Consider the following 25,955-nt stretch of genomic DNA (forward strand, 5'->3'; position numbering starts at 1 on the left):
TTTTGTACCATGAAATCAGTTCCAAATCTCTCCATTATTGAAGCCAAGAGTTCATAAACGTCCACTGAGTAATTTAAAGACCATTGACATCCAAATTTTTTTGAAATAAAACTCTCCAAATCAGATTTGACCGTTTGGCTAAGAGAAAACGAAAAGTTTTCCAGATTCGATGAGCGAATTTTGTGACATCATTTGCATATCAAAATGGTCTTAGAATATTACCAAATTTTGCACAATTAAACCTCCATATGAGGATTACTCTTCTATCAAATTTCATTTGAAAATTCACACGGGAAGGTAGTTAACTAAACTATCAAAGTTTAAGAAATTTCCCCAAGGTAAAACTGTCTTTTAGCTCTTCTTTCCTTTTTAAATATTTTGTCCAAATCAACCAACCCAAATCTGGTTTATTTGTAAAACAAAGTCCAAGAAACATCTAATATAAAGTTTGGCAGATGTTGGACATCAAAGTTTCCAAAACAACAAGTCCCAAATCAAGCTAGGCCATTTAACTAGTCAAAAGAGGATTTTTACTCACTGCATCAGTTTCGAAATATGGCCACAACTCACTCAATTCAACTTGGAATTAAGCGTGGTTGATGGCGTTGGAAAGCTCTCTCATAAAGCTGAAGTTTCTCAGAAGAAACCATTTACAAATTCTATCCACAAACAGCTCGTTTTTGAGCATCAAGAAGCAATTTCTGTCCTGTCTCCTGGAGAGCAACGAAACAGGGCAGTGATTTTCAAACGAATGGTGTGGCTCACTCAAGTGGAACCAGAACGTGAATTTGGTACCAATGGAAAGCTGGGAATGTCTAGTTTCCAGTGCCTCAAACGGCACTTAATTTCGACATCGGAGGAAAGAGTTATGGCCGATACAAAATGACTGCCTGGGCAATACGGGATTCATTTTCCAGTTTTGCTAACTTGGGAAATCAACTCATTTGGCCAACCAAATCATGTTATTTTTCAATGAAATTTTGTACACACTCACACTAACATGTAAACAATATAATCAAGTCATTAGAGCTTCAAAAGTTTGCACAAAAATGGTCGGACAAGGCAGGGGTAAAACGGTCACTTTTGCTTCTTGCACCCAACGAAGTTTCTATCAATTACACACCATTAATCCATCATTTTAACCACTAAACCAACAATATATCCACCATCAATCATCAAATCAGCAACAACCCAAGAGTGGGAGTTCATAGAGCCCACTTTCACATTTTATACCATAAACAAGACTACCCACATGATTATATAACCTTATGTGTGCAATATATCTTACAAAAACTAAGATCTATGGGTTGGATGATTTGCTTCCTTCTTGGATGACTAGATCAGAAATTTTGGTCACTCTTTGCTCCAGAAAACCGTGGCTTTTCAGCTCCCTTTTGCAGCTCAAAATACTCCTCAAGTGTTATACTAAGTGTGGGTGAAATTTGAAGTGAATTAGAAAAGATTTGGTGAAGATTTGATGGAGGAATTTGAAGAACTCTTGAGCTGTTTTTCTTTCTTGTTGTTCGGCCAGATGAGGGAGCAAGAGAGAGAGTGTGATCAGATTTCTAAGCTTCCAAGAGAAGACATTAACTTGTGGCCTCAAATCACCCATTAGTCAACTCACATTAGGGTGCGTTTGGCGCGATTAGGGCTCGATTTTCTCGCGCGTTTGTTTCACTAGTGCACTAAAGTTCTAATGTACTTATATTCATATAACTATTATTCACTCTTAAATTGTCCCAAAATAAGAGTCTAAAGTTCCTAAATTAAATCGCGCGCGTAAAAACGCGTACTTCCAATTTATGCGCGATAAGACGAAACTTCCGAGAAATTCTTATAACGATAGTACTAATAACTATCACTTGAGTATTTAAACATTAAAATGCCTAATTTAGGTCCATTGTACATGTCTCCAATATTTCAAACCTATTGTACCCTCAATCAATCAAGATTTCCAAAGACGTGTTCACTATTTTCACTAAACGAGCTTCCGGAAATTAATTTTTGAAACAAGTCATTTTAAAAATATAATGAAACTATATTTTCATGTAATTAGGTCTCAAGAGCTTAGAAAATAATATTCGGAGCAAAAGGCCAAATAAATAATTAAATAAGCTAGAAATAGGAGATTAAGTAAGTAAATTTTGCGAGTCCTCACAATTGCGCGGGCCCTGATCCATGCACACATCAGTCCCCTCCTCTTGAGAAGGATTTGCCCTCAAATCTGGATCCACCCCATCAAGAAATGGGCTCAGGTCCGCGACATTGAAGGTCGTGCTAACGTTGTATTCCCCAAGGAACTCCAATTTGTAAGCGTTGTCATTAACCCGTTGGAGCACGCGAAAGGGTCCATCTCCTCTTGGGGATAACTTGCTTTGTCGCTGCTTGGGGAATCTCTCTTTGCGCAAGTGTAGCCAAACCCAATCACCAGGCTCGAAAATCATCTTGCGACGGTGCTTGTTAGCCTGCTGGGTGTATTGTTGTGTACGCCTCTCAATGTTTGCTCGAGCGGCTTCATGTAACCTGCGCACAAAATTGGCCTTCTTTTTCCCATCTAAGCTTGTGTGCTCAGAGGAAGGTAAGGGAACTAAATCAAGAGGGGTCAGCGGGTTAAAGCCATAAACAATCTCAAATGGTGAGTAGTGTGTAGCACTGTGAACAGCTCGATTGTAGGCGAATTCAACATGAGGCAAACACTCTTCCCAAGTTTTCAGATTCTTTTTAATCAAATCCCAAAATAGTGTGCCAAGTATGCGATTGACAACCTCAGTTTGTCCATCGCTCTGTGGATGATTAGTGGCGGAGAATAGTAACCTAGTGCCAAGTTTAGACGACAAAGTCTTCCAAAAGTAGCTCAAAAATTTTACATCTCTATCACTAACAATGGTCCTAGGCATACCATGCAGACGGACAATTTCCTTGAAGAATAGATTAGCAATATTAGATGCATCATCAGTTTTGTGACAGGGAATAAAATGAGCAATCTTAGAGAATCTATCAACTACTACAAAGATGGAATCATTTCCCCTAGGTGACCTAGGGAGTCCTAAGACAAGTCCACCCAAGGATAGTTGGGAATAGGCAATGGGATATACAAGCCATATGGGTTTGTCCTAGATTTCGCTTTGTGACAAGTGACACATCTACCAACCATGCGCTCCACATCTCGACGCATGTGAGGCCAGTAGAAATGCTCTTGTAACATGGCAAGAGTCTTAACCATGCCAAAGTGTCCCATGAGACCACCACTATGTGCCTCCCTAACCAGAAGATCACGGATGGACGAATTAGGCACACACAGTTTATCTACATGAAATAGAAATCCATCATGCAAAAAGTAATTTTCATGTGGGTTCTTAACACACGTAGCATATATGTCACCAAAGTCATGATCATGTGTGTAGAGTTCCTTAATCATTTCGAACCCCAATAACTTAGCATCAAGACAGGCAAGCAAGGAGTGTCTACGTGACAAGGCATCAGCTACCACATTTGTCTTGCCAGTCTTGTACTTAATCACATAGGAGAAGGTGTCAATGAATCTTACCCATTTGGCATGTCTCTTGCTTAACTTGGGTTGCCCCTTGAGAAACTTCAGTGACTCGTGATCGGTGTGTATCACGAACTCTCGAGGGCGAAGATAGTGGGTTCTCGTCCACGGCCCCGAGTACGTCTTTGTCTAGTCTCCATTATTACTCAGTGGCCTAGTGCCCAAGTAAAATAACTAACCGGGTAAGCAATATGTTATATGATAGATGCTCATATGAAAAGTCAAGTAAGAAATAAAAATCGAAATCACGACAAGCAAGTGAAATGCACTGTAGTTAAAATTAATGACGGAATAAAGTCAAAGGTCAAAAGTCAATAGTCAACAGTCAATAGTCAAAGATCAAGATCAACAGTCAAAGTATTATACATTAAAAGACTCATAGCAGTCATTTACAAGCTAACGAAACCAAAATAGCAAGTACGAGTCCCAAAAGTACAGATATAGTCATATCAAGCAAAACCTAACACGAGTAGTCAAAAGGAGCTATACAACCACCAGGTCACCACATCCCCTAACCTGTCTATGTACAATGTCAAAATCATCCACTATCCTAGCCTAATGGTGAAGACCTAGTCAACGGCGGGACTAGCTGACCCCCCAGCCTCAGTAGGTTCATCTCCTGAACCAATATCCATATAAGAAGCCTCATCGCTTGCTTCTCCTAGAAGGTCGTCACAGACATTCAGGATGGACTCCGCCCTAGTCCTCACCTTCATTGTCCTAGTTACCATGCGTTCCTGAGTTTCCTCCAACTGTGCGCAAAGGTCGTCAATCCTCTCTTGGCCCTCAACATTATCATACTCGAGCTCTTTAATCTGCTCGGCTTGCATCTTATTGGCTTCCTTTAGTGGCTTCACTTCGGCTTCAAGCCTAGCATTATCCCTGGCAAGCTCCTTACGCTCTTTTACCACCGCCAATACCACTTCATTAGGGTAGCCATAAATATGACGGCACTCGCAACGCCTATAGCGGTTTGACGGGCTCCAATAAACTCTAGATCCTCCAGGCCGGATTTGATACTTAATCACGGGAAGGGCTCCTTGGGGCTTCTCACCAACAGGACTATTACTATGGCCGCTAGGTCCGTCCATCCTACATAAAAGTGTAGATAAACTTTAGTACTTTTAAGGGAATTAATAAAATAGAATCCGTAAGTCGGAAATTTCTAATTCGCCCAGGCTAATTCAAACCTAGGCTCTGATACCAACTGTGACAGCCCCATCTCTCCCTAGGGCGAACCCTAGGGTATCAGCGGACTGCCTGCCCAGCTCTCGCCAGGACTCAGTCGATCAAAGAACTAGCAACTCAAAATAACTGGGAAAATAACTTCAAATTAAATTGTACAATCCTAATAACACATAACTATCAATCAACTTAATACGGCAAGCTAAGAGTCACACTTACCATTTCATACTACGAATTACATAACATAAGTCAACCTTAGAAATTCAAGCTTACAAAAGTAAAAGGTAAAGTCATCTTAACAAAAGGTTACAAGTTCAAGCAAACAAAGCTAAGAAAGCCCTCGACCGTTAGTCCATCCCCGATCTGTTAAGGAAAACAAAGGGAGTGGGGTGAGCTAAAGCTCAGTGAGGTTCCAAGTAAAACAAGTAAACACACAGCCAGTTTAAGGCATAGAATAATCAAGTAAATACCGTATGATACAATAACAATTAATCACAATTCAATTCAAGCATACAGGTGGCTTTCAAAAGCCAAAATCCCCTTGAGCTTGATCATAAATGTCTCCGTTGATACTCCGTCAACACTTGTATACACAGAATATTAAGTCCGTAGAACACCACTTTCACCTGCCTCCGTCCACCAATCAACCCCCCACCGGGCCCGCACTTCATAACAGTAGTTAGGTAATACTCGAGTATACCGGTTTCAGTGAACAGTAAACAGTCCTCAAGGTTTATCGGTTTTCTAGACCAAGCCCTAGCTGGCTCGATACGGCCGACTCACCTGTGAGGTTGGGTACCCAAACAGTAGTAGTAGTTGATGGGATATCACCCAAACAACTCAAGAACAATCACATATAGTGATGAGAACATGAAGATTTGCATGGATTCCTTTCATTTTACAAGTCTGCACATTCTAATGATGGTTGATGGTGCAATCGGGCTCGAGAATCATTGAAGATCCAAATTTTCCAAATTTTAATTGGCTTCCAAATCTTGATTGGTATCTTGATTGATATCTTGATTGATTTCCAAATTGAGAGTTAAGTAAGTTGTTTGAATTAGGGAATAAAGGCTAAGGTCATGTTGACCATAGTTAAGCCAATTTGAATTAGTTAGTTTCCTATTCTAGTTGAATTAGAGTTTTAGGAAAGCAGTTAATTGCTTCCAAATTTGTTTAGGAAGTTGTGTCAAGTTTAGAAGTCAAGTCAAATAAGGAAACTTGTATTGTTTCCAATTTAGATTAGGGTTTTGAGTCTTGCAAGACTATAAATAGCCAACTTTATTTAACTATTGAAAAACACAATTATGAGATGAATAAAAAATTGAGAGTTTTCTCTTTCTTGTTCCTTTGGGAGCGTTCCTTGATACAAAGTGAGTTGTATCTCCTTTGTTCAAGTTTCGGCTTATCAATTCAAGACCATGTTGAATTGTGGCGCCTTCTACACTTGCCTGAGGTTCACTAATTCGTTTGGTTACGGGTTGAGATAATATCAACAAGTTCGTAGTCACGGGGATTAGAGGGGTCGTAAGGTCTTTCCATCTTTGTATCCATAACCTGGTCAAGATAGATCCTTCCGCTGCCTGATCGATTCGATTCTTCAAGACAAGTTCTTGTTGGGTCGAGTTCGTATCATCTGGTATCAGAGCTTCGGCTCTTGATTCAGGTTAATATCCTTTTTCTTTTCTTATTTGTCTATTTTTTTTTTCTATCGAAACCCTAGCCGCCTTTCAATTTTAAAAGAAAAAAAATTTTTTTGGTTTTTATTATTTTATCACTTGAGTCTAACCTACCCCCTTGATTGAACGAGGTTGGAATTTCTTGGTGTGATTACGTTCTTGAAAACAGGTTTTTCAAGGGTTTAACTCCCATTAAATTTCTTCCAAGTGAAGTCCTAACCTTGCATCGAGTCGTCAAAAGCAAAAAAAAAAAAAAATACTGTTCACAGCGGTACTGTTCATCGGAACTGTTCACACTGTAGCAGTACTGTTCATCGCCGCACTGTAGTAGTACTGTTCATCGTACTGTAGCAGTACTATTCATCCGAAAATTATTTTTTTTTTCTCTTTTTTCCCCATACCTTGTGGTTGTTTCTTGTTGTTCTTGCTTCTTGTAGTTGGCTTGATAATTTCTTGAAGTTCTTGGATTACATATAACATTTTCCGAGTTACTCCTTTGTAAACAAGCACTCGATTTGAGGACAAATCGTCTTTCAAGAGGAGGGGAATGATGAGAACATGAAGATTTGCATGGATTCCTTTCATTTTACAAGTCTGCACATTCTAATGATGGTTGATGGTGCAATCGGGCTCGAGAATCATTGAAGATCCAAATTTTCCAAATTTTAATTGGCTTCCAAATCTTGATTGGTATCTTGATTGATTTCCAAATTGAGAGTTAAGTAAGTTGTTTGAATTAGGGAATAAAGGCTAAGGTCATGTTGACCATAGTTAAGCCAATTTGAATTAGTTAGTTTCCTATTCTAGTTGAATTAGAGTTTTAGGAAAGCAGTTAATTGCTTCCAAATTTGTTTAGGAAGTTGTGTCAAGTTTAGAAGTCAAGTCAAATAAGGAAACTTGTATTGTTTCCAATTTAGATTAGGGTTTTGAGTTTTGCAAGGCTATAAATAGCCAACTTTATTTAACTATTGAAAAACACAATTATGAGATGAATAAAAAATTGAGAGTTTTCTCTTTCTTGTTCCTTTGGGAGCGTTCCTTGATACAAAGTGAGTTGTATCTCCTTTGTTCAAGTTTCGGCTTATCAATTCAAGACCATGTTGAATTGTGGCGCCTTCTACACTTGCCTGAGGTTCACTAATTCGTTTGGTTACGGGTTGAGATAATATCAACAAGTTCGTAGTCACGGGGATTAGAGGGGTCGTAAGGTCTTTCCATCTTTGTATCCATAACCTGGTCAAGATAGATCCTTCCGCTGCCTGATCGATTCGGTTCTTCAAGACAAGTTCTTGTTGGGTCGAGTTCGTATCACCAATGACATATGCACATATAACACACCATGTATCAAGAAAACGGTTAATCAAATACACCAATACATGCCAAATTAGACAGATAATCCTATGCACAATACTCAAACTACTGTTATGTCATAGCGGTATCAAAGCAAATCAAGAGTAAAGGCGATATAGTCCCAGACCCAATTAAAATAACCCCGTCCGATCCCTCACGTCACTTACCATGCAAACTAGATATCCAATAACCTCATGGACTCATTCCAGCCAAACAAAGCCTATTCATGTTCCCAAAATGCAAATCTCACATACTTAACACCGTTTCAACTCTGGAGTACTCAGGCACAAGAATCCGAAATAAGACAATTCACCTCTCGAGCTGGCCAGTCCCAAGAGTAAATCATCTATATTACAGATTCCTACCCGACATACATATCTATCTTCCTCGAATCCCATGATAAAGATCTTTACACTTATGACATGTCTGGTTCATAACTTACTCTCAAACGAGCACTTAGACATATTCATGAAATCAGGACCATACACCACTTGGCCCAAGCTCACTCCGCGCAGAGACCACGCGAAGCAGGCTCTGATACCACCTGTGACAGCCCCACCTTCCCCTAAGGCGAACCAAAGAGGTTAGCGGACTACCTGCCCAGCTCTCGCCAGGACTAACGGTGCAGTATAGAGCGATCTACCACGTTCCGGAACTTATAACGCGCGCAAATAAGGCAAAAGGGCAAAATAACCCAAAATAAAAGAAATAAAATCCGGAGTCGGCCATGAATAGTAACCGACTCGTCCGAACCCAACCAAACATCGAATTACATATACCACATAACATTTAGCCTTTACAAACCAAAATGACATTTAAAAGTGATACAAAAGTCACTACATATATGGTTTGCCAAAACAAAAGTGAAAACGGCCCTAATGATACATTTAGGGTCCCATTTTATATACAATACAAAAGAGTCATTCATCTAGTTCATTCGGCAACCATTTATCAAAATTCATTCCAAAAGAGTCATATTCCTGTAAGGAAAACAAAAGGAACGGGGTGAGCTAATTGCCCAGTGAGAATACAACTCAAGCAACCAAGTTCATGGATACATCAAGCTTAACAGTCCAATTTACCAAAATAAATAAAGCCACACATTAATAATGAGGATAAAAGGATACGGGTGGCTCTCAAGAGCCCTTTTCCTCGTTTGAATTCTTGATCAGGTCTCATTGACTCTCCGTCAATGTCTGAAAGGTAACCAACCGTAGACTCCTCTTAACTTCCATTCCCTTCCTCCTAACATTCCTCAACCGGGCCCGAAATCCAAACGCATGCATTGTGGTATTACTCGAGTAAACCGGAATCAAGAGTCTCTCATACTACAAGATTCCCTATGATGTTGCCCCAAGGCACATTAATTGGCACGACCAAGCCCTCGCCGGCTCGATTCAATCAATAACCAAGGGGGTTGAGCTCATGGATAATATTTGAAGTCATGTATTTCACTTCATATAACATTTCATATAACATTTCATATAACTTTCCAATAACATGCGAAACAATAAGTGAAAGTGATAAAGTACACTCCCACTTGAATCAATCAACATTCAACATCTCAAGTACAAAGATCAAAGCCATGTAATAGCACATAAGTGAGTAGTACACTCACCAAGCAAGGAAGTGGTGTTTCATACACCGTGGTCACCAAGACGTCGTGAGCTACCGTCACGTCCTAACACATGTAACACATACAATGAGACTCGATACCGAGCCATATAGCAATGCCAATCATAACCCCAATAGGGTTTTATAAACATACACAAGCATGATAGCAAACCAGAAATTGAGAAAGGGCTTTCACTTAGGCCTTGATAAGAAAACCGGATTTGACCTCATAATGCGGTAATGGCACAACTCTCACTACAATTATCGGATGGGGGTGTAAGACCCACCGTTTCGAAGCTATGGAACAGGACTACAACAATGTAGAAGGTCACCCAATCCAGTTCCTAACACAACTAGGTCAAATGTGCCAAATACTAAACCAGACTCACCAAAATAGGTTTGCAAAACACACAAAACTGTAATCGGTATAACTCAGTCTATACAAGTCCAAATGCCGAAATTCCAAAGGCATATGTTAGCTAAGATATCCAGCTACATTTCATCAGAAGACACCAACTTCAAAATCCCAACCAATTCCAGTCAAAATAGCCAAATACAAACGCAGTTTTCGCATTCTGGCCAAAGCAGAACAGCTACAGTAATTTCGACATAACTCACACTACACTAATCCAAATGACCTGAAATTTTACAGGCACCTCAAACACATCATTACCTACAACTTTCATGTTTTGAGTAAAGTCCAATTCGGCCTCTAACCCTATGATCTAAAACCGGACAGAATTGGGGGTTCATGAACCCTAACTTTCCATTTTTCCATCCAAATCCAAAATTGATTGCATTTATCAACAATTCACACTCACTAGAGTCATTTTCCACCATTACAATTCATCATACAAGTCCCCAACATCAAGATCATATTAAACCAGAAAATTCCTCAAAAATAGAAAAACTTCACCAAATCACTTCAAACCAAGATAAAAACCAGAAATTTCAGCACTTTAATCACTACTAAGCATAACTTAAGCATCATTAGGTGTAGGAAGAAGTTTGAGCATCACTTACCAAGAAAACAAGAGAGAGGAAGTAGTAAGACACCTTAGCTCTCCAAGAAAGCTTCACCAAATCACTCACTATCACTAACTAAAGGGATTTTATGGAGTAATTGCAAGATCAAATGGTTGGATGGTTCACCTTGAGCAAGATTGGAGCTAAAACTTGAAGAGTTTCTTGCTTCCTTTTGGAGAGAGAGGGCCGGCCATATGAGGAGAAGAAATGGTGATTTTTGAGCAATTTTTTCAAGATATTTACTCAATTTGGTCAAAAGTCAAAAGTGTGAATAGTTGCCAACAAAGTCTAACCAATGGTTGTGTGACACTTGTCACTCCATTAATGCAATCTTATCACTTCTTTTTCTCTCTCACATCAATCATTTCACACTCTATTTATCTCTTAACACCCGATAAATTTTACACAGTATCCGGAATTTAACCTAATTGGCCGAATTTTTCCGAATTTTTTGCACTAGTGGGTCCCACGTCCGGTATCTGCTCTTAATTTCTCAAAATCTATTCAATACTAGAAAAATCATCTAAAAACTATATTTACTCGTAAAAATAATCTAGAAAATTTTTCGGATACAGAAAGTGTAGAAAACAAGCCATTGAAAATAAGAAAACCTAGGAATATAATAAAACCTAGAAATTGGAAAATTACGGGTTCTCACACTAAAACTAAGAAAAATGCATGAAATGTAATGAAACATGCAAGTATGGACTCACGATAGGAGATGGCCTATTGGGTCTAGCGTTGGACTAGCCCATTCTATGAATTCCTACTAGCGTTGGACTAGTGGAAACGTACATTCATCCATCACATTCATTCATGGCTATGGAAAGCGAGTAGACATGCCAAAAACTAATAAACACATAGCACATAACACTTAGCATGCTCGACTAGATGCAAGATCCTAATAAAGCAAGTAACACATAATACATAGGCATGCAACCAAACTAATGAACCTATTACATTTGCTAGCTAGGCACACGTCTTCAGTAGGTTTTCATCAAATGCTCCTCCAAGCCCTATCTATTACAAGCCAAGAGGTGTACACATACCCCATAAATAAAAGAATGACTTAATAAAAGCAAAAGTAAATGAAATAAAGGAATTAAAGAAAGGTAAAGAAAGCAAATTAGACATGCAATTCTCACTTAGCACGTTGGATCACATAGGAGAGACAAAAAAAGATAAAAGAAATTATACCTCCCCCTTTTGTGGTGCTAATAAAGTGGACAAAACTTAATGTGGGCTATAGTCACCAAAGCAAGGGATAATTTGGGCTAAATCCATCAAAACAAAGGATTAATGCACCAATTTAGTGGTAAAACATATATAAATCAATTTGATTCCACCAAAACATCGAATCCTTGTTCAAAAAACAAAAAAAAAATGACTAAATAATGCATAATGACCAAGGAAAGGTGGAACAACTCATCAAATTCCCAAATATAGCAACTAATAGGAGCTCGATACAACCCTTAAAAGATCATTCAAGTCCAAATGAAACATTTTAGGAACTTTAAAAGTCCCAAGAGCAAGAGAAGATCAAGTAACCAATTTATTTAGGGAAATTAAAGAAAATAGGCAAACACAAGCTCATTTAGACACAAAGTTCACAAATCCATGCATTAAGCATTACCTTAACAATACATGGTAATCAATGAAAGCAAACAAGCAATCGAGTTGAAAAATCAAGGACTCAATTGCGAACATTAACCAAGCACTCAAGCTTAATTACACATTTTAGGAACTTCAAGGGTCCAAGGGCAAAGAAAAAGTCAAGAAATAGCTCAAAGTTCAATTATTCTAAGACCTATTTGCAAGAAATTAGAATTCATTTGGGTCTTTGTAGCATTGCTGTAAAATGACAGGGCCCAAATTGATTAGTTTTTCCAATTTTCTGGGTCATAGCAGCATTAGTTAGAAACCAAGGGATCAAAGTGCAATTTTTTTAGAAGATTTTCATGCAGCTTCATGCAAAAGTGGCGTGAAAAAACATTCTACAACAAGCATTTTTTTGCTGAAAGCTTTCGGCAAACCAGAAGACAACCGCGACTTTCATTTTCTCAACCTTAACACCATTTTGATCGAAAAATCTTCTAACCAAAACATTAAAGCATGAATCTAACAACCAAACAAGCAGGTAAATCAAATTCAAAGTGAGCTTCTGCAATATGTTGCTCTTATGCTTTCAGCCAACAAAACAACTCCATAAGCACAGCTTGTCTATCCAAAAACTGATTTCAAACCCAAACAACACAGCTTAAAACTACGCAAATTACATACCAATCACCATCCAAACAGGTAAAAACCTTAGAAAGATCTCCTACTTATGCAAAATTCTGGAGAACATGCAAATATTTGATTTTCAAAAGCTGCTGCAACTGAAAGAGAGGTCCGCTGCATTTTCGTTTACACCAACTCATATATCCAAACTCTGGACTTAAGCATCCAACAAATAAACTCCTCATCCAACATAACAAAACATTGAAGGAAAGTATACAAATTTTTTATGAAACTTTCATGCAACTTTATGAATGAAATTGCTGCAACAAGCTGAAAACTACAAGTTTAGCTTGTTGCAACAAATTTCATGCGCAAACTTAAGTGCAAAACAAACTGGTACGAAAAGAAAAGCTTTCTGTAACTCCTCTTGAGTTCATCTCCAACAAGAGCATGCTTAGTGTTTTGTCAAAATTCAGGCCCAAATACACAAAATATATGCATCCAACACACAACCTCAACATCTGAGCAAGCAAAGGAAGAAAACTGAATATGCAACTTTCTGTAATCTCTCCCTCACTTAGTTTCCAGCCGCCATTTTCACAACCTTCGTCTATTTGTTATTCAGATCTATTGCACAATCAACCAAGGAAAGGAAGAAGACCATGGCATGCCATTTTGAACAAGAATAAATCATCTCGACCACAGCATAGTGACCGAAAAGAGACTTGACTAAGCTATCAAGTTGATAGAAAAAGGAACAGATCCTTTGTCAAAGAATGAACAGGAGGAAAAGAAGGAGAAACAACGAGAAAACTGCACCCATGAGCATTCAGTTCCAACCAAATCAAACACAACGTTGATGCATATTGGTTTCGTAAAGACCCAACAAATGAACCAAAACCAAGTTTCAGTTTTATAGATTTGGTTCTGTTTAGAGCATGTAGCGAACCAGAAAAAGGATTGGAGATTACCTGTTTCACTGCTGGAACGCACCCTTCTCTCTGCTTGATCCTTGGAGTTGCCGCCGTCGTGAAGGTCTCCGTTTCTTAGCCTTTCCTTCAGCCCGTAGCTTCCAAAAACTCCTTCCTCCCTTCTCCCGTAGTTCTTTCTTGTTCCTTCCTCTCAACTCCTAGCTCTCCCTTGCTTTCTGGTTTTTCCCTTTTTGCAGCCGCCAAGATCTCCTCTTGTTTTCCTCAGCCGAAACCTCTTACCCTCTCTCCCTCTTCTGATCTTCGTAGTTCCCTCTCCAATGCCCAGCCGCCACTCTCCCTACTCTCTTCTTTCTTTTCTTTTTCCGTTCTGTTGTCACTCTAGCCCTTTTTCGGCCGTCATTCCCCTCTCAAGCTCTCAGACCTCCCTTTCTTTCCCTGTCGCCGTTTTTATCTTGCAGCCGTCCCCTCTTATCCCCGTAACTCTCCTCCTCTTCTTTCTTCCTTTTTCAGCCGTCAACTCTCTATCTAACCCTCTCTGTTGCCAACTCTCGCACTTTCTATCTTATTTCTTTCTCAGCCATCCCAAAACCCCAACCTCTCCAGCCGTCATTCAGTGCTCTGCTCTGTAATCTCTCTTAGTTTTGCAGCCGTCCCCCTCTCTCCATCTCTCGGTTTTCACTCTTTCTTTTATATGGGACACCAGCCTCCCAAACCCTATCCCCAATGGCTTGGATGATGCCAGATGGTCTATCCTCTCTTCATCGAACGGAGCCAAAAACCAGTCCGAGAAATGCAGCCTCTAAATCCTTTTGCCACAGCTCAAACCGAAAACGTGACTTTTCCTTTTTTTTTTAAAGTAATTTAGCAAAATGATAATAATAAAATTAAGTAAGAAAAACAACAATTTAATTAACATCGGATAACAATAAATAACTAGAAACAATAAACAACAAAATGCAATTTTCATTTTTTCATTTTCATCATTTTTTCCTTTTTTTCAAGAAAACATTGAATTTAAATAAAAAACGACTAAAGCATATTTTTTGAATGTTTTTCCTTTTTCCTTTGAGAAATTCTACGCTAAAATGGCTAAAATAACTAAAACTAAAAGTAAATAAAACTAATTGTGACAAATAAAAATAGAACAAATAAAAAACGAATAGTAAATAAACAAATAATAAAACACCAAAAATTTGGTGTCTACAGTTTGCCCCTCTTTGTCTGAGTTTTGAAAAAAACTTGAGACAAAGAAGTAGACACCAAATACTTACCTGTGTTATTTGGCTGCATTAAACTTGAACGATTGACACTCTAGAAATGAGGATTGACCCCTTTTGACAAAAATTTTTGAAATGGGACTGACCCAAATAAAAAATTTAAAATCGGGACTGACTCGAAACTGGAAATTTAAAATCATGGAGTGCTCACTAGTGGGACTGACCCACGGCTAGTGGCGGTGCAAAAGGAAATGATCACTAATGGGACTGATCCACGGCTAGTGGTAGAATAAAAAGGAAATTTAAAATCGGGACTGACCCGAGACAGAAATTTAAAATCGGGACTGACCCGAGATAGAAATGTAAATGGGATAGACCCACGGGATAGACCCGGACGGAAATGTAAATGGGATAGACCCACGGGATAGACCCGAACCGAAATGTAAATGGGATAGACCCGAACAGAAATGTAAATGGGATAAACCCACGGGATAGACCCGGACAAAAATATAAATGGGATAGACCCACGGGATAGACCCGAACAGAAATGTAAATGGGATAGACCCACGGGATAGACCCAGACAAAAATGTAAATGGGATAGACCCACGGGATAGACCCGAACGGAAATATAAATGGGATAAACCCACGGGATAGACCCAGACAGAAATGTAAATGGAATAGACCCACGGGACAGAAATGTAAATGGGATAGACCCACGGAATAGATCCGGACAGAAATGTAAATGGGATAGACCCACGGTAAATGGGATAGACCCACGGGATAGACCCAGACAGAAATATAAATGGGATAGACCCACGGGATAGACCCGAACGGAAATGTAAATGGGATAGACCCACGGGACAGAAATGTAAATGGGATAGACCCACGGGATAGACTCGGACAGAAATATAAATGGGATAGACCCGAACGGAAATGTAAATGGGATTGACCCACGGGATAGACCCGGACATAATTTTAAAACGGGACTCGCCCGAACAGAAATGTAAAAACGGGATTTCACTGGGGAAATTTAACAATGAATTGAGTTTTTATCTGGGAGTAGTTCAAACTTTTGTACCAAGAGGGAGATTTTGATCTCTGTAGCTGAAGCGATAGCTGATGTTATTTCTTATGATCAAGCTTTGCCAAATTATCACTTCGTCTTTGCTTACTGGGGAGCTTTTTCTGACATCGATTTAGGTGCGAAAAGAAGTGTGGTTGTTTTTATTTGTAAATGCAACGTTCCTGCAAGAAAAGAAGAAATAATGGACTTGCCACCATCATTCGATCCGGTTTGCCTTGAGAATCGTGTAAACATGAGTATTTTGATGCCTTTGCCAACTTTTGCTGCGGCATATGACTTAATCGGATTTGTCACTTCCAAACGTTTCTGCTTTTCCCAGACTGACTGAGTATGCATTTTGCCATATTATGAAGCCTGCGTAACTGGCTTTGAACTTTAACCCTTTTCAAGAGATGACTGAATCCAAGTATGCTTCGAATAAACCACGGGGATTGTTATTCACCCAAATTCAATGACCAAAAATGATGTATGCAAGGTAACTTCACATGTCATGCAGGAATGAATATGCAAAAGGATGTAAAACACAACCAACTGTGCTTAATCCTACAAAACGCCATGAATACAAGCAATTGAGAAAAAATGAGTTTCATAAGAATGTATTTGGAAAAGAATATTTTTACAAAGCGACACAGTTTTGGCCAACAGATGTCATATTCAATTCTCTAGATATCTTTGTTCTGGAGTTCAATATTGGCAGAAGTATGACAAAAATGAGGAGAAATCCAAATGAACCAAGTCACCAGCTGTTCCTCCTCGTGCTCGCTCGTTGCAAAAACCCTACCTTGGCGCCCTTTCGGGTTTTCACCAAGGTTGCCCCCACCCTTCTTGCTTCTTGTTTTGTTTTTTCTTCTTTTCTTTTCTTTTCTTCCTTTTTTTCTTTTTTGTTCTTTTTCTTTTGTTTTTTCTTTCTTTTTTTCGAGGCGCCCTTTCGGGTTTTCACCTAAGGAGGCAAATGGAAGAGCTCAACCATGATCGACTCAAGAGTATGAGTTGAAGATTTCTGGCATCAGTAAAATGCACCTCCCTTAGAAGTTTAGGTGAAGGCATTATAGACATCACTTGCCAATTGATTAGAAAAATCCCTAATAGAAATATAGCAAGTGACGAAAGACAGGACTTTTGGGCATTTGTAATGAGGTCAGGTGGGGTGTTTTCAAGAAAAGTTGAGGCTTGAAAGCAAATTTGTTTAAAGGTGTGATATAACCCTGAGATTACATCATTTTGAAATTATCTCCAATTTTTGAACGAAACCGAGAAAATTTTTTGCCCCAGTTCGATTGGATTTTCTCTCTTTGTATTTTTCTTTGCATTTTTCTCCCTTTTTCGTATTTTTCTTCAAAAACTAAATTTGCCCCAGTGTGGGGTTCTTTCTTTTTCATCTCTCTTTCAAAGATAAATTTGCCCTAGTGTGGGGTTCTTTCTCTCTTTTTTTTTTCTTTTCTCTTTTCAAAATGAATTTGCCCCAGTGTGGGTTTGCAATCCTTAGGGGCTGCCAAACGAAAATTATTATTGTGATAGCTCAAAGGGGATGACTAGGAATGAAATGTTTTGATTGGAAAAGAAGATGGCCTGACTTATGCCTCGTCTCTTGCATGATTTCCTAGAAGAAATTTGCATAATCAAATAAAGAATTTCTTACACATATCTGAGTTGATAGGTTGAGAAAATGTCCGTCCATCCATTTCTGCCAAAATAAGCGCTCCGCCAGGTAATCCCTTTTGGATAATGAACGGCCCTTGCCAATTTTGACCAAATTTGCCTCTGCCTTCATCTTATATTGGCAAAGTTTGCTTGAGTGCTTTGCCGCCTTCCTCAAAATGTATGCTGATGAAACTTCTTGTTGTAGGCTCAGGCCATGCATTTGTAACATTCCATGACAAACGGCATTCTTTGTTCGAACTCCGACTAGAGTGTACAAAGATAGAATTTCTGCTGCTGCAAACGAGACTGCTTCCAACCATCTGTACACCTTGACACATAGTCAAATCCTTAATCATCTCCTTTTCTGCTTTTGTCCAAACGAATGCTGATTTATGTCTTCTTGACCTCATTCTCAGTGCCAATGTGAACAATTGTTGTGGTTTCTAGGTTTGGTTCGAATTTCTCCTCATGTTATTTAAGATTTTTGAAAAAGAATCAAATACTTTCTCATTATCACTCTCGCTTTGAAATTTGGGTTCCAAAATTCTCAAGTCGTGAGTGAGATAGAGATTGCCATTATTGAAATCCAGAAAAGTGATATCCAAAGGGTCAAATAGTTTAATTTTTGGCCATCTGAAAGAATTAACGAATTTGGGATAATAAACAATCAAGTATATAACAAACAAATGAATCAAGCAACATGACCAAAATATAAACAAATGAATAAACAAAATAACATGACAAGAATGACTTGTGCATTTTCATAAAACCTTTGATTGAAAGCGGAAAAAAGAAAGCAAGTGAAAATGAAATGAAAACATATGCAAACTTTTAGTCAAAGGTAAAGATGCTTTCATTAGTTATTTACAGATGTAAAAGCATTTTCATGAGTTCGCATGAATAACAAACCCTTTAGGTTTCCCGAAACTCCTTCTGAATGGGCAGAAACGCAGCTGTTCAATTGGAAATTGATCATTCAGGGACGTACGAAAATTCTGCATCATTTCTAAACACCTCAGCCTCACTTGACAAGTTTTTAACAGGCTCCTTAAACTCTGTATTGTCCATAATAACCCCAATGGTGTTATCGTACTCTGGCAGGGGGTTCTTATCCACATTTGGCGCTTGTGCCTCTTTTCTTCTAATTACAATCTCTCCAGCTTCAATCATGTCTTGAATTTTATGCTTGAGTGCTTTACACTCAGCAATCGGATGGCCGGGTGCTCCTGAATGATAAGCACAGACAGTTTGTGGGTTATACCCAACGGGTATGCCATACGGATAGGTTGGAGGGGCAATGACACCTATTTTCCCGACAGCCTTCAGTTGGTCATATAATTGATCCAAAGGCCTGTCGAGGTTGGTGAATGTGCGGTTACGTCCTGGGTTGTTGCCTTTAGGGGGCTGAGGATAGTTGTAAACGGGTCTATTTGGTGGAGGCATTCTTGGATTGAATGGAGGCCGATGACGATTTTGGTGAGGATTTGGTTGAGAAATTTGAAAAGGAGCTAAAGGTGGGTTAGAATAGCTTGGACGAGGTCGAGGGTGGTGGATGTTGGTAGTATATACATGGTGCGGATTTGAGTAGTAAGGGTAATGGGGTTGGTAGATTGGACTGTGTTGATATCGGGGTCTGGGTGAAGGGTTTTGGTTCCAAACAAAAATTGCATCCCCCTCCTTCTTTTTGAACGGCGGCTTCTTTCCATCACTCCCTTGCCCTTGCAACGCTTCTACTTGCGATTTCAGGGCAGAAACGTTAACAATTTTTCCGGCTCTCACGAAGTCATCAAACTCCTCAAGTTTATTTACAATTGTAGCAAACGAACATCCGGTCATACGGAAAATCTCTTCGAAATATGGAGGATCATGTGCTTTGATGAATGTGCGAATAATTTCATCCTCAGTCATCGGTGGCTCCACCTTCGCAGCTATCTTTCTCCATCTCTTGGCGTATGGCTTATGATCTTCAGATGGTCGCCTCTTCGTTCCTTCCAAAGTAGTTCAGGTTGGTGCTAGCTCACAATTGTACTCGTATTGCCTTATAAATGCATTGGACAGGTCCAACCAAGTCTTTATCTCCTCAAACTTCAAAGTTGAATACCAATCAAGTACGTCACCTTCCAGACTTTCTGGGAATAGCCTTAAAGGTAAATTTTCATCATCCACCGGCCTACCCAACTTATTGGCAAACAATCGGAGGTGTGTCTTGGGATTGCCCGTGCCATCGTATTTGTTAAACTTCGGAATTTTGAATCCCTCAGGCAATTGCACATTTGGAAAGAGACAAAGCTCATCGTAGTCCAGCACTCCTTGCTTGTTCAAACCCTGACTTTTCTTCATAAATTCATCAAAACGGTCAAGGCGCTTGAGCAACTTCATATCAACAGGAGCAGAACATTCTCCTATCTCCGGCTTGTTTTGAATAGTATGGTCTGGCAAGAAAGGCTCAGCAGTAGCGTGGTAAAAAGTGTGTGGCTCAGGTGGTATATTTGAGGTGATGTGGGGTTGTGGGCCTTGCATGTAAGTAGGGAAAAATGAAGGATCAGGAGGGTAAGTGTAGGGCAAATGTATGGTGGGATATGTGAAAGTTCCTTCGGGTGGAATAGGAAAAGATGGAGTAACGGTGACTTGAGTTGAAGGGATGACAAACGGTTCTGGCTCAGCCTGCTTGACGGGCATAGGTTCGGGTTGAACTCCGCTGCTGATTAGCTCGTCAATCAATTTCCTTTGGGCCGCCATCTCAGATGCCATTTCACCAAACTTAGTAAGCATCTCGGTTAACTGAACCCCTAAACTTGTAGTCTCAGGTTGGGCGGTAGTAGTAGACCTATCTGCTTGTTCCGGTTGTGAACTCATGTTTACACGACTCCTCTGAGCTTGACTACGGGATCGTGTTATGATGGGGTTTCGACGAGAAGCTATGTTTAAATATTACCTGAGAATTTTGAAAGGAATTGCCTTTAGATTTAACCCTTGCTTAGTTATTCCAATAAAATAAAGAAAAAGAAAAGAAAAAGGCAAGAGTTAGTAGATATCCAGAAAATTCGGATGCATGTCCTATGGGGAAACCCTTTTTGTGCCAAGGATAGGCCTAGCATGAAAATGCAATCCTCTAGGGTAGGCACTATACCATACCTGATGGATCTGATCAACTCATTGAGTGAAAAATAAATTTGAAAAAATTTGGCCAATTGGATTGACGAGAGACACTTGTCAAAAGGAGGTCAACGTCCGCATGGATTGATCACTTTTGATTGATACAAGAATTTACAAAAACGCACGGGTTTGACCTTGGCGAACCTTCTATCGAAAAGATTGGAATTCGTTGACAAAAATTTTCTTAGTGAAGCATGGGTCAAAACCCCAACTGATCAAATGGCTGGATGCAATAGATGGTTTTCTCAAAATCGACTAGGTTTCCCAATTTGAAAATCGGCCTTGAAACCCTAATTAGTCAAATAGGTTGAATGACATTGACCATTTATTTAAAAAATCGACTGGATTACCTTAAAAAGGGAAACAGGTCAAATGAATTGAGTGAAATTTAATAACTTACTCAAAATTGACCGGATCGCCCTAAAAAGGGTAAACTGGTCAAACAAATTGAATGAAAATTTGACAATTTACTCAAAATTGACCGGATCATCCTAAAAAAGAAATTAGTCAAATGAGTTGAATGAAATCGAGAATTTATTCAAAATTGACCAGATCGCCCTAAAAGGGTAAACTGGTCAAATGAATCAGACAAAATTGATGCTTTATCGAAAATCGACAAAATTGCCCTAACTAATCAAATGAATTGAATGAAATTGGTGATTTATTCAAAAATTGACTAGATTGCCCTAAAAATGAACAAATTGATAAAACGGACTGGATGAAATTGATGAATGAAATGGTCCAATGGATTGAATGGAATTGGGAACTTATTAAAAAATCAAGCTATCCACTGGTAGTTAAAAATTTATTACGATGCATTAGCCTATGAGCCTTCTAAAATCAAATTTTGGCCCCAATTTTATTTATCGTCTCAATAGGAGGAATTATTTGTGAAGTTCTTCGAATTAATGTCCTTTATGCCAGGGATTTTTACCAATTTGATAAAATGGCCAAAAAGTGATTATTAGACGCTCATATTCCAAAGATCACTCTATGAAAATGATCGGATCCTACCTTACCTTGTGCACTACCCCTTCGGATGGTACAGGAAATATAAACGTGCAAGTCTGATTGGATTATATATCCGAGACACAGGGCGGTTTATTCCTAACACGGGATCGCCTAAATGGCATTCCCTTTCTAGGGTTTATGCATGATGCCATTTTATTAAAGCAGTAAAACATGCAATTTGAAATGAAATCATGACCTAAAAGGACCTTTTATATGCCAAGGTAGGCTTAGAATGCTATGCAATTATTAATCTATGAATGCAATATACCAAAATCTTTAAACGTGCAATAACCTATCTACGAGGGTAGGTTCTAAAAGAAGGTCATGCCAGACCTCTTATTTGCTAGGGTTTGTGAATGCAATGGGGACATAAAACCAAGAAAAGTTAGTTCAGCCATATAAATACACATAACACATTGTAGCAACGAAATCAATACAAAGAAATAAAGCAATAAAAGGGAAAGAGGGGTTGGATCCCTCCCCTCGTGAATCATGTCCCTAATAGGGTAAGGTCGACTTTACCCTAGGCAATTCTAATATGGATGCATGAGGCTGGGGTTCGCTAATGCATCTAGACTCGATAAGCTCAGGTCCCCGAGCCTTCAGACTTGGAAACCAAAGGTCATCACTCCCAAGGTTCCTTGTCGGTGGCTCGAGCGATTCCCCAAATACCGCTACGCACACATCGTGTCACGGCTACGTGTTTGAGTGAATCTATAAAAAATCCTCAACCTTCGACTAAAAGCTAAAGGCTATGAACCCAAAGCTTAAAGCGGAAGATTGAGTGACCCATTGGCTCATGCTACACACACATCGTGTCGTGATCACATGTCCAAGTGGGTCGTCTAATCCTAGTAGGGTGGAGTGGCGTGACAAGCCACTAAAAGAAAAATAAATGAGGGGTAAATAATAAAGCGTATGCACGTATGCTAGTGCTCGTTTGGAGGGGAGGGATTGAGAACCAGTGCGAGGCTCTAAAGGTGACACACACCCCCCCAAATGCAATGCAAAGCGCGAGATAAGACAAGTAAAACATACATCCAAACAACCAAATCATACATACGTGAGTGAGGGGGTAGTTTAATGCGTACGTGAGACGAAAGGTCCTAAAAATGGAAGATGCAACCCTAATATCCACATGCCATGCATAAAAAGGGTAGAAAATGGAAAAGAATGACTAAATCAAATGCTTGGACCCACTTAGGATGTCCCCAGTGGAGTCGCCAAGTTGTCGCGCCCCACTTTTTGATATGTAGTGTGGAAGTGTGTGTGGTGTGTGTGATATGTATGTGAACGTGTGAAAGTGAAAATAAGGGCCGTGGGATTGTGAAATGCGACGATTTGGCCAAATAAAGTTCAAAAGGGTTTTTTGTATGAAAAATGGAGTCGCCACTTGGTATAGAGTTAGGGTGTACCAAGTCACCCAAAAATGATTTTTTTAGTTTTTGAATCAAAAAGTAAACAAACCCTTTTGAAAACTTTTAGGTCTACGTAACCAAAGAAAGGGATCGGGGTTCACATTTGGTAAGGGAGAAGGCAAAGGCGGAGCTTATGGCACTCCCTTACCCAAGCCAAAGCTAGTTGTGCGACTTAGCCCCACTTTTCCTAATTTTTCTACCCAAGGTATGTATCGCATGTTGGATATGACTAGATGAATGCGAAATGGAAAGGAAAATGCAAACCTAAATCTAAATGTCTCTTATGAGATTTTTGGTCCCAATCACATGGGTTTGTGATGGCTAATAGGAAGAATCACATAGAGGTCATAGGAAAATGCAAATGAAGACTCAAATATGTGCAAGTGTGAAAATGTATGAAGGATACGAAATGTAAAAAAGGTAAGTGCAAGTGTGCAAATGTGATAAAATAAAGGTGTTCGTGTGTAAATGGATGAAAAAATAGAATAGTAGATACATATCAGTGCAATTTTGAGTGTCATTTGTGAGATGAGAAATAAATAAGTGATAAAAAGATGTTGAGAAAGTGTGGATTGAGAAAAGTGAGAAAATGTGGTTAAAAGGTGAAGAGGTGATATAAAAAGAATGCAAGTGTATGACCCTAAGGGGATGCATCAAGTTGGGCACGGGAAGGACTCCTAACTTTGTGACTTCAATTTTCCCTTTGATTAGAAAGGAGAACTAGCGTGCTAAGGCTATTTTGAGCCAAACTCGCTCGTTTCCCTTATCGAAAGGGGACTCTCAAGCAAATGTACCCTATAACTAGCATGAGATGCAAAAACCTAAAATGAAGGGAAAAGGGTTCGAGGAGCATGCCAAATGATAAAAACTAAAAAAAATGCATGAAATGTAATGAAACAAGCAAGTATGGACTCACGATAGGAGATGGCCTATTGGGTCTAGCGTTGGACTAGTCCATTCTATGAATTCCTACTAGCGTTGGACTAGTGGAAACGTACATTCATCCATCACATTCATTCATGGCTATGGAAAGCGAGTAGACATGCCAAAAACTCGTAAACACATAGCACATAACACTTAGCATGCTCGACTAGATGCAAGATCCTAATAAAGCAAGTAACACATAATACATAGGCATGCAACCAAACTAATGAACCTATTACATTTGCTAGCTAGGCACACGTCTTCAGTAGGTCTTCATCAAATGCTCCTCCAAGCCCTATCTATTACAAGCCAAGAGGTGTACACATACCCCATAAATAAAAGAATGACTTAATAAAAGCAAAAGTAAATGAAATAAAGGAATTAAAGAAAGGTAAAGAGAGCAAATTAGACATGCAATTCTCACTTAGCATGTTGGATCACATAGGAGAGACAAAAAAAGATAAAAGAAATTATACTTCCCCCTTTGGTGGTGCTAATAAAGTGGACAAAACTTAATGTGGGCTATAGTCACCAAAGCAAGGGATAATTTGGGCTAAATCCATCAAAACAAAGGATTAATGCACCAATTTAGTGGTAAAACATATATAAACCAATTTGATTCCACCAAAACATCGAATCCTTGTTCAAAAAACAAAAAAAAATGACTAAATAATGCATAATGACCAAGGAAAGGTGGAACAACTCATCAAATTCCCAAATATAGCAACTAATAGGAGCTCAAAACAACCCTTAAACGATCATTCAAGTCCAAATGAAACATTTTAGGAACTTTAAAAGTCCCAAGAGCAAGAGAAGATCAAGTAACCAATTTATTTAGGGAAATTAAAGAAAATAGGCAAACACAAGCTCATTTAGACACAAAGTTCACAAATCCATGCATTAAGCATCACCTTAACAATACATGGTAATCAATGAAAGCAAACAAGCAATCGAGTTGAAAAATCAAGGACTCAATTGCGAACATTAACCAAGCACTCAAGCTTAATTACACATTTTAGGAACTTCAAGGGTCCAAGGGCAAAGAAAAAGTCAAGAAATAGCTCAAAGTTCAATTATTCTAAGACCTATTTGCAAGAAATTAGAATTCATTTGGGTCTTTGTAGCATTGCTGCAAAATGACAGGGCCCAAATTGATTAGTTTTTCCAATTTTCTGGGTCATAGCAGCATTAGTTAGAAACCAAGGGATCAAAGTGCAATTTTTTTTAGAAGATTTTCATGCAGCTTCATGCAAAAGTGGCGTGAAACAACATTCTGCAACAAGCATTTTTTTGCTGAAAGCTTTCGGCAAACCAGAAGACAATCGTGACTTTCATTTTGTCAACCTTAACACCATTTTGATCGAAAAATCTTGTAACCAAAACATTAAAGCATGAATCTAACAACCAAACAAGCAGGTAAATCAAATTCAAAGTGAGATTCTGCAATATGTTGCTCTTATGCTTTCAGCCAACAAAACAACTCCACAGGCACAGCTTGTCTATCCAAAAACTGATTTCAAACCCAAACAACACAGCTTAAAAATACGCAAATTACATACCAATCACCATCCAGACAGGTAAAAACCTTAGAAAGATCTCCTACTTATGCAAAATTCTGGAGAACATGCAAATATTTGATTTTCAAAAGCTGCTGCAACTGAAAGAGAGGTCCACTGCATTTTCGTTTACACCAACTCATATATCCAAACTCTGGACTTAAGCATCCAACAAATAAACTCCTCATCCAACATAACAAAACATTGAAGGAAAGTATACAAATTTTTTATGAAACTTTCATGCAACTTTATGAATGAAATTGCTGCAACAAGCTGAAAACTACAAGTTTAGCTTGTTGCAACAAATTTCATGCGCAAACTTAAGTGCAAAACAAACTGGTACGAAAAGAAAAGCTTTCTGTAACTCCTCTTGAGTTCATCTCCAACAAGA

This window comes from Coffea arabica, chromosome 3c (assembly GCF_036785885.1).
Source record: "Coffea arabica cultivar ET-39 chromosome 3c, Coffea Arabica ET-39 HiFi, whole genome shotgun sequence".
In the NCBI taxonomy this organism is placed as follows: Eukaryota; Viridiplantae; Streptophyta; class Magnoliopsida; order Gentianales; family Rubiaceae; genus Coffea; species Coffea arabica.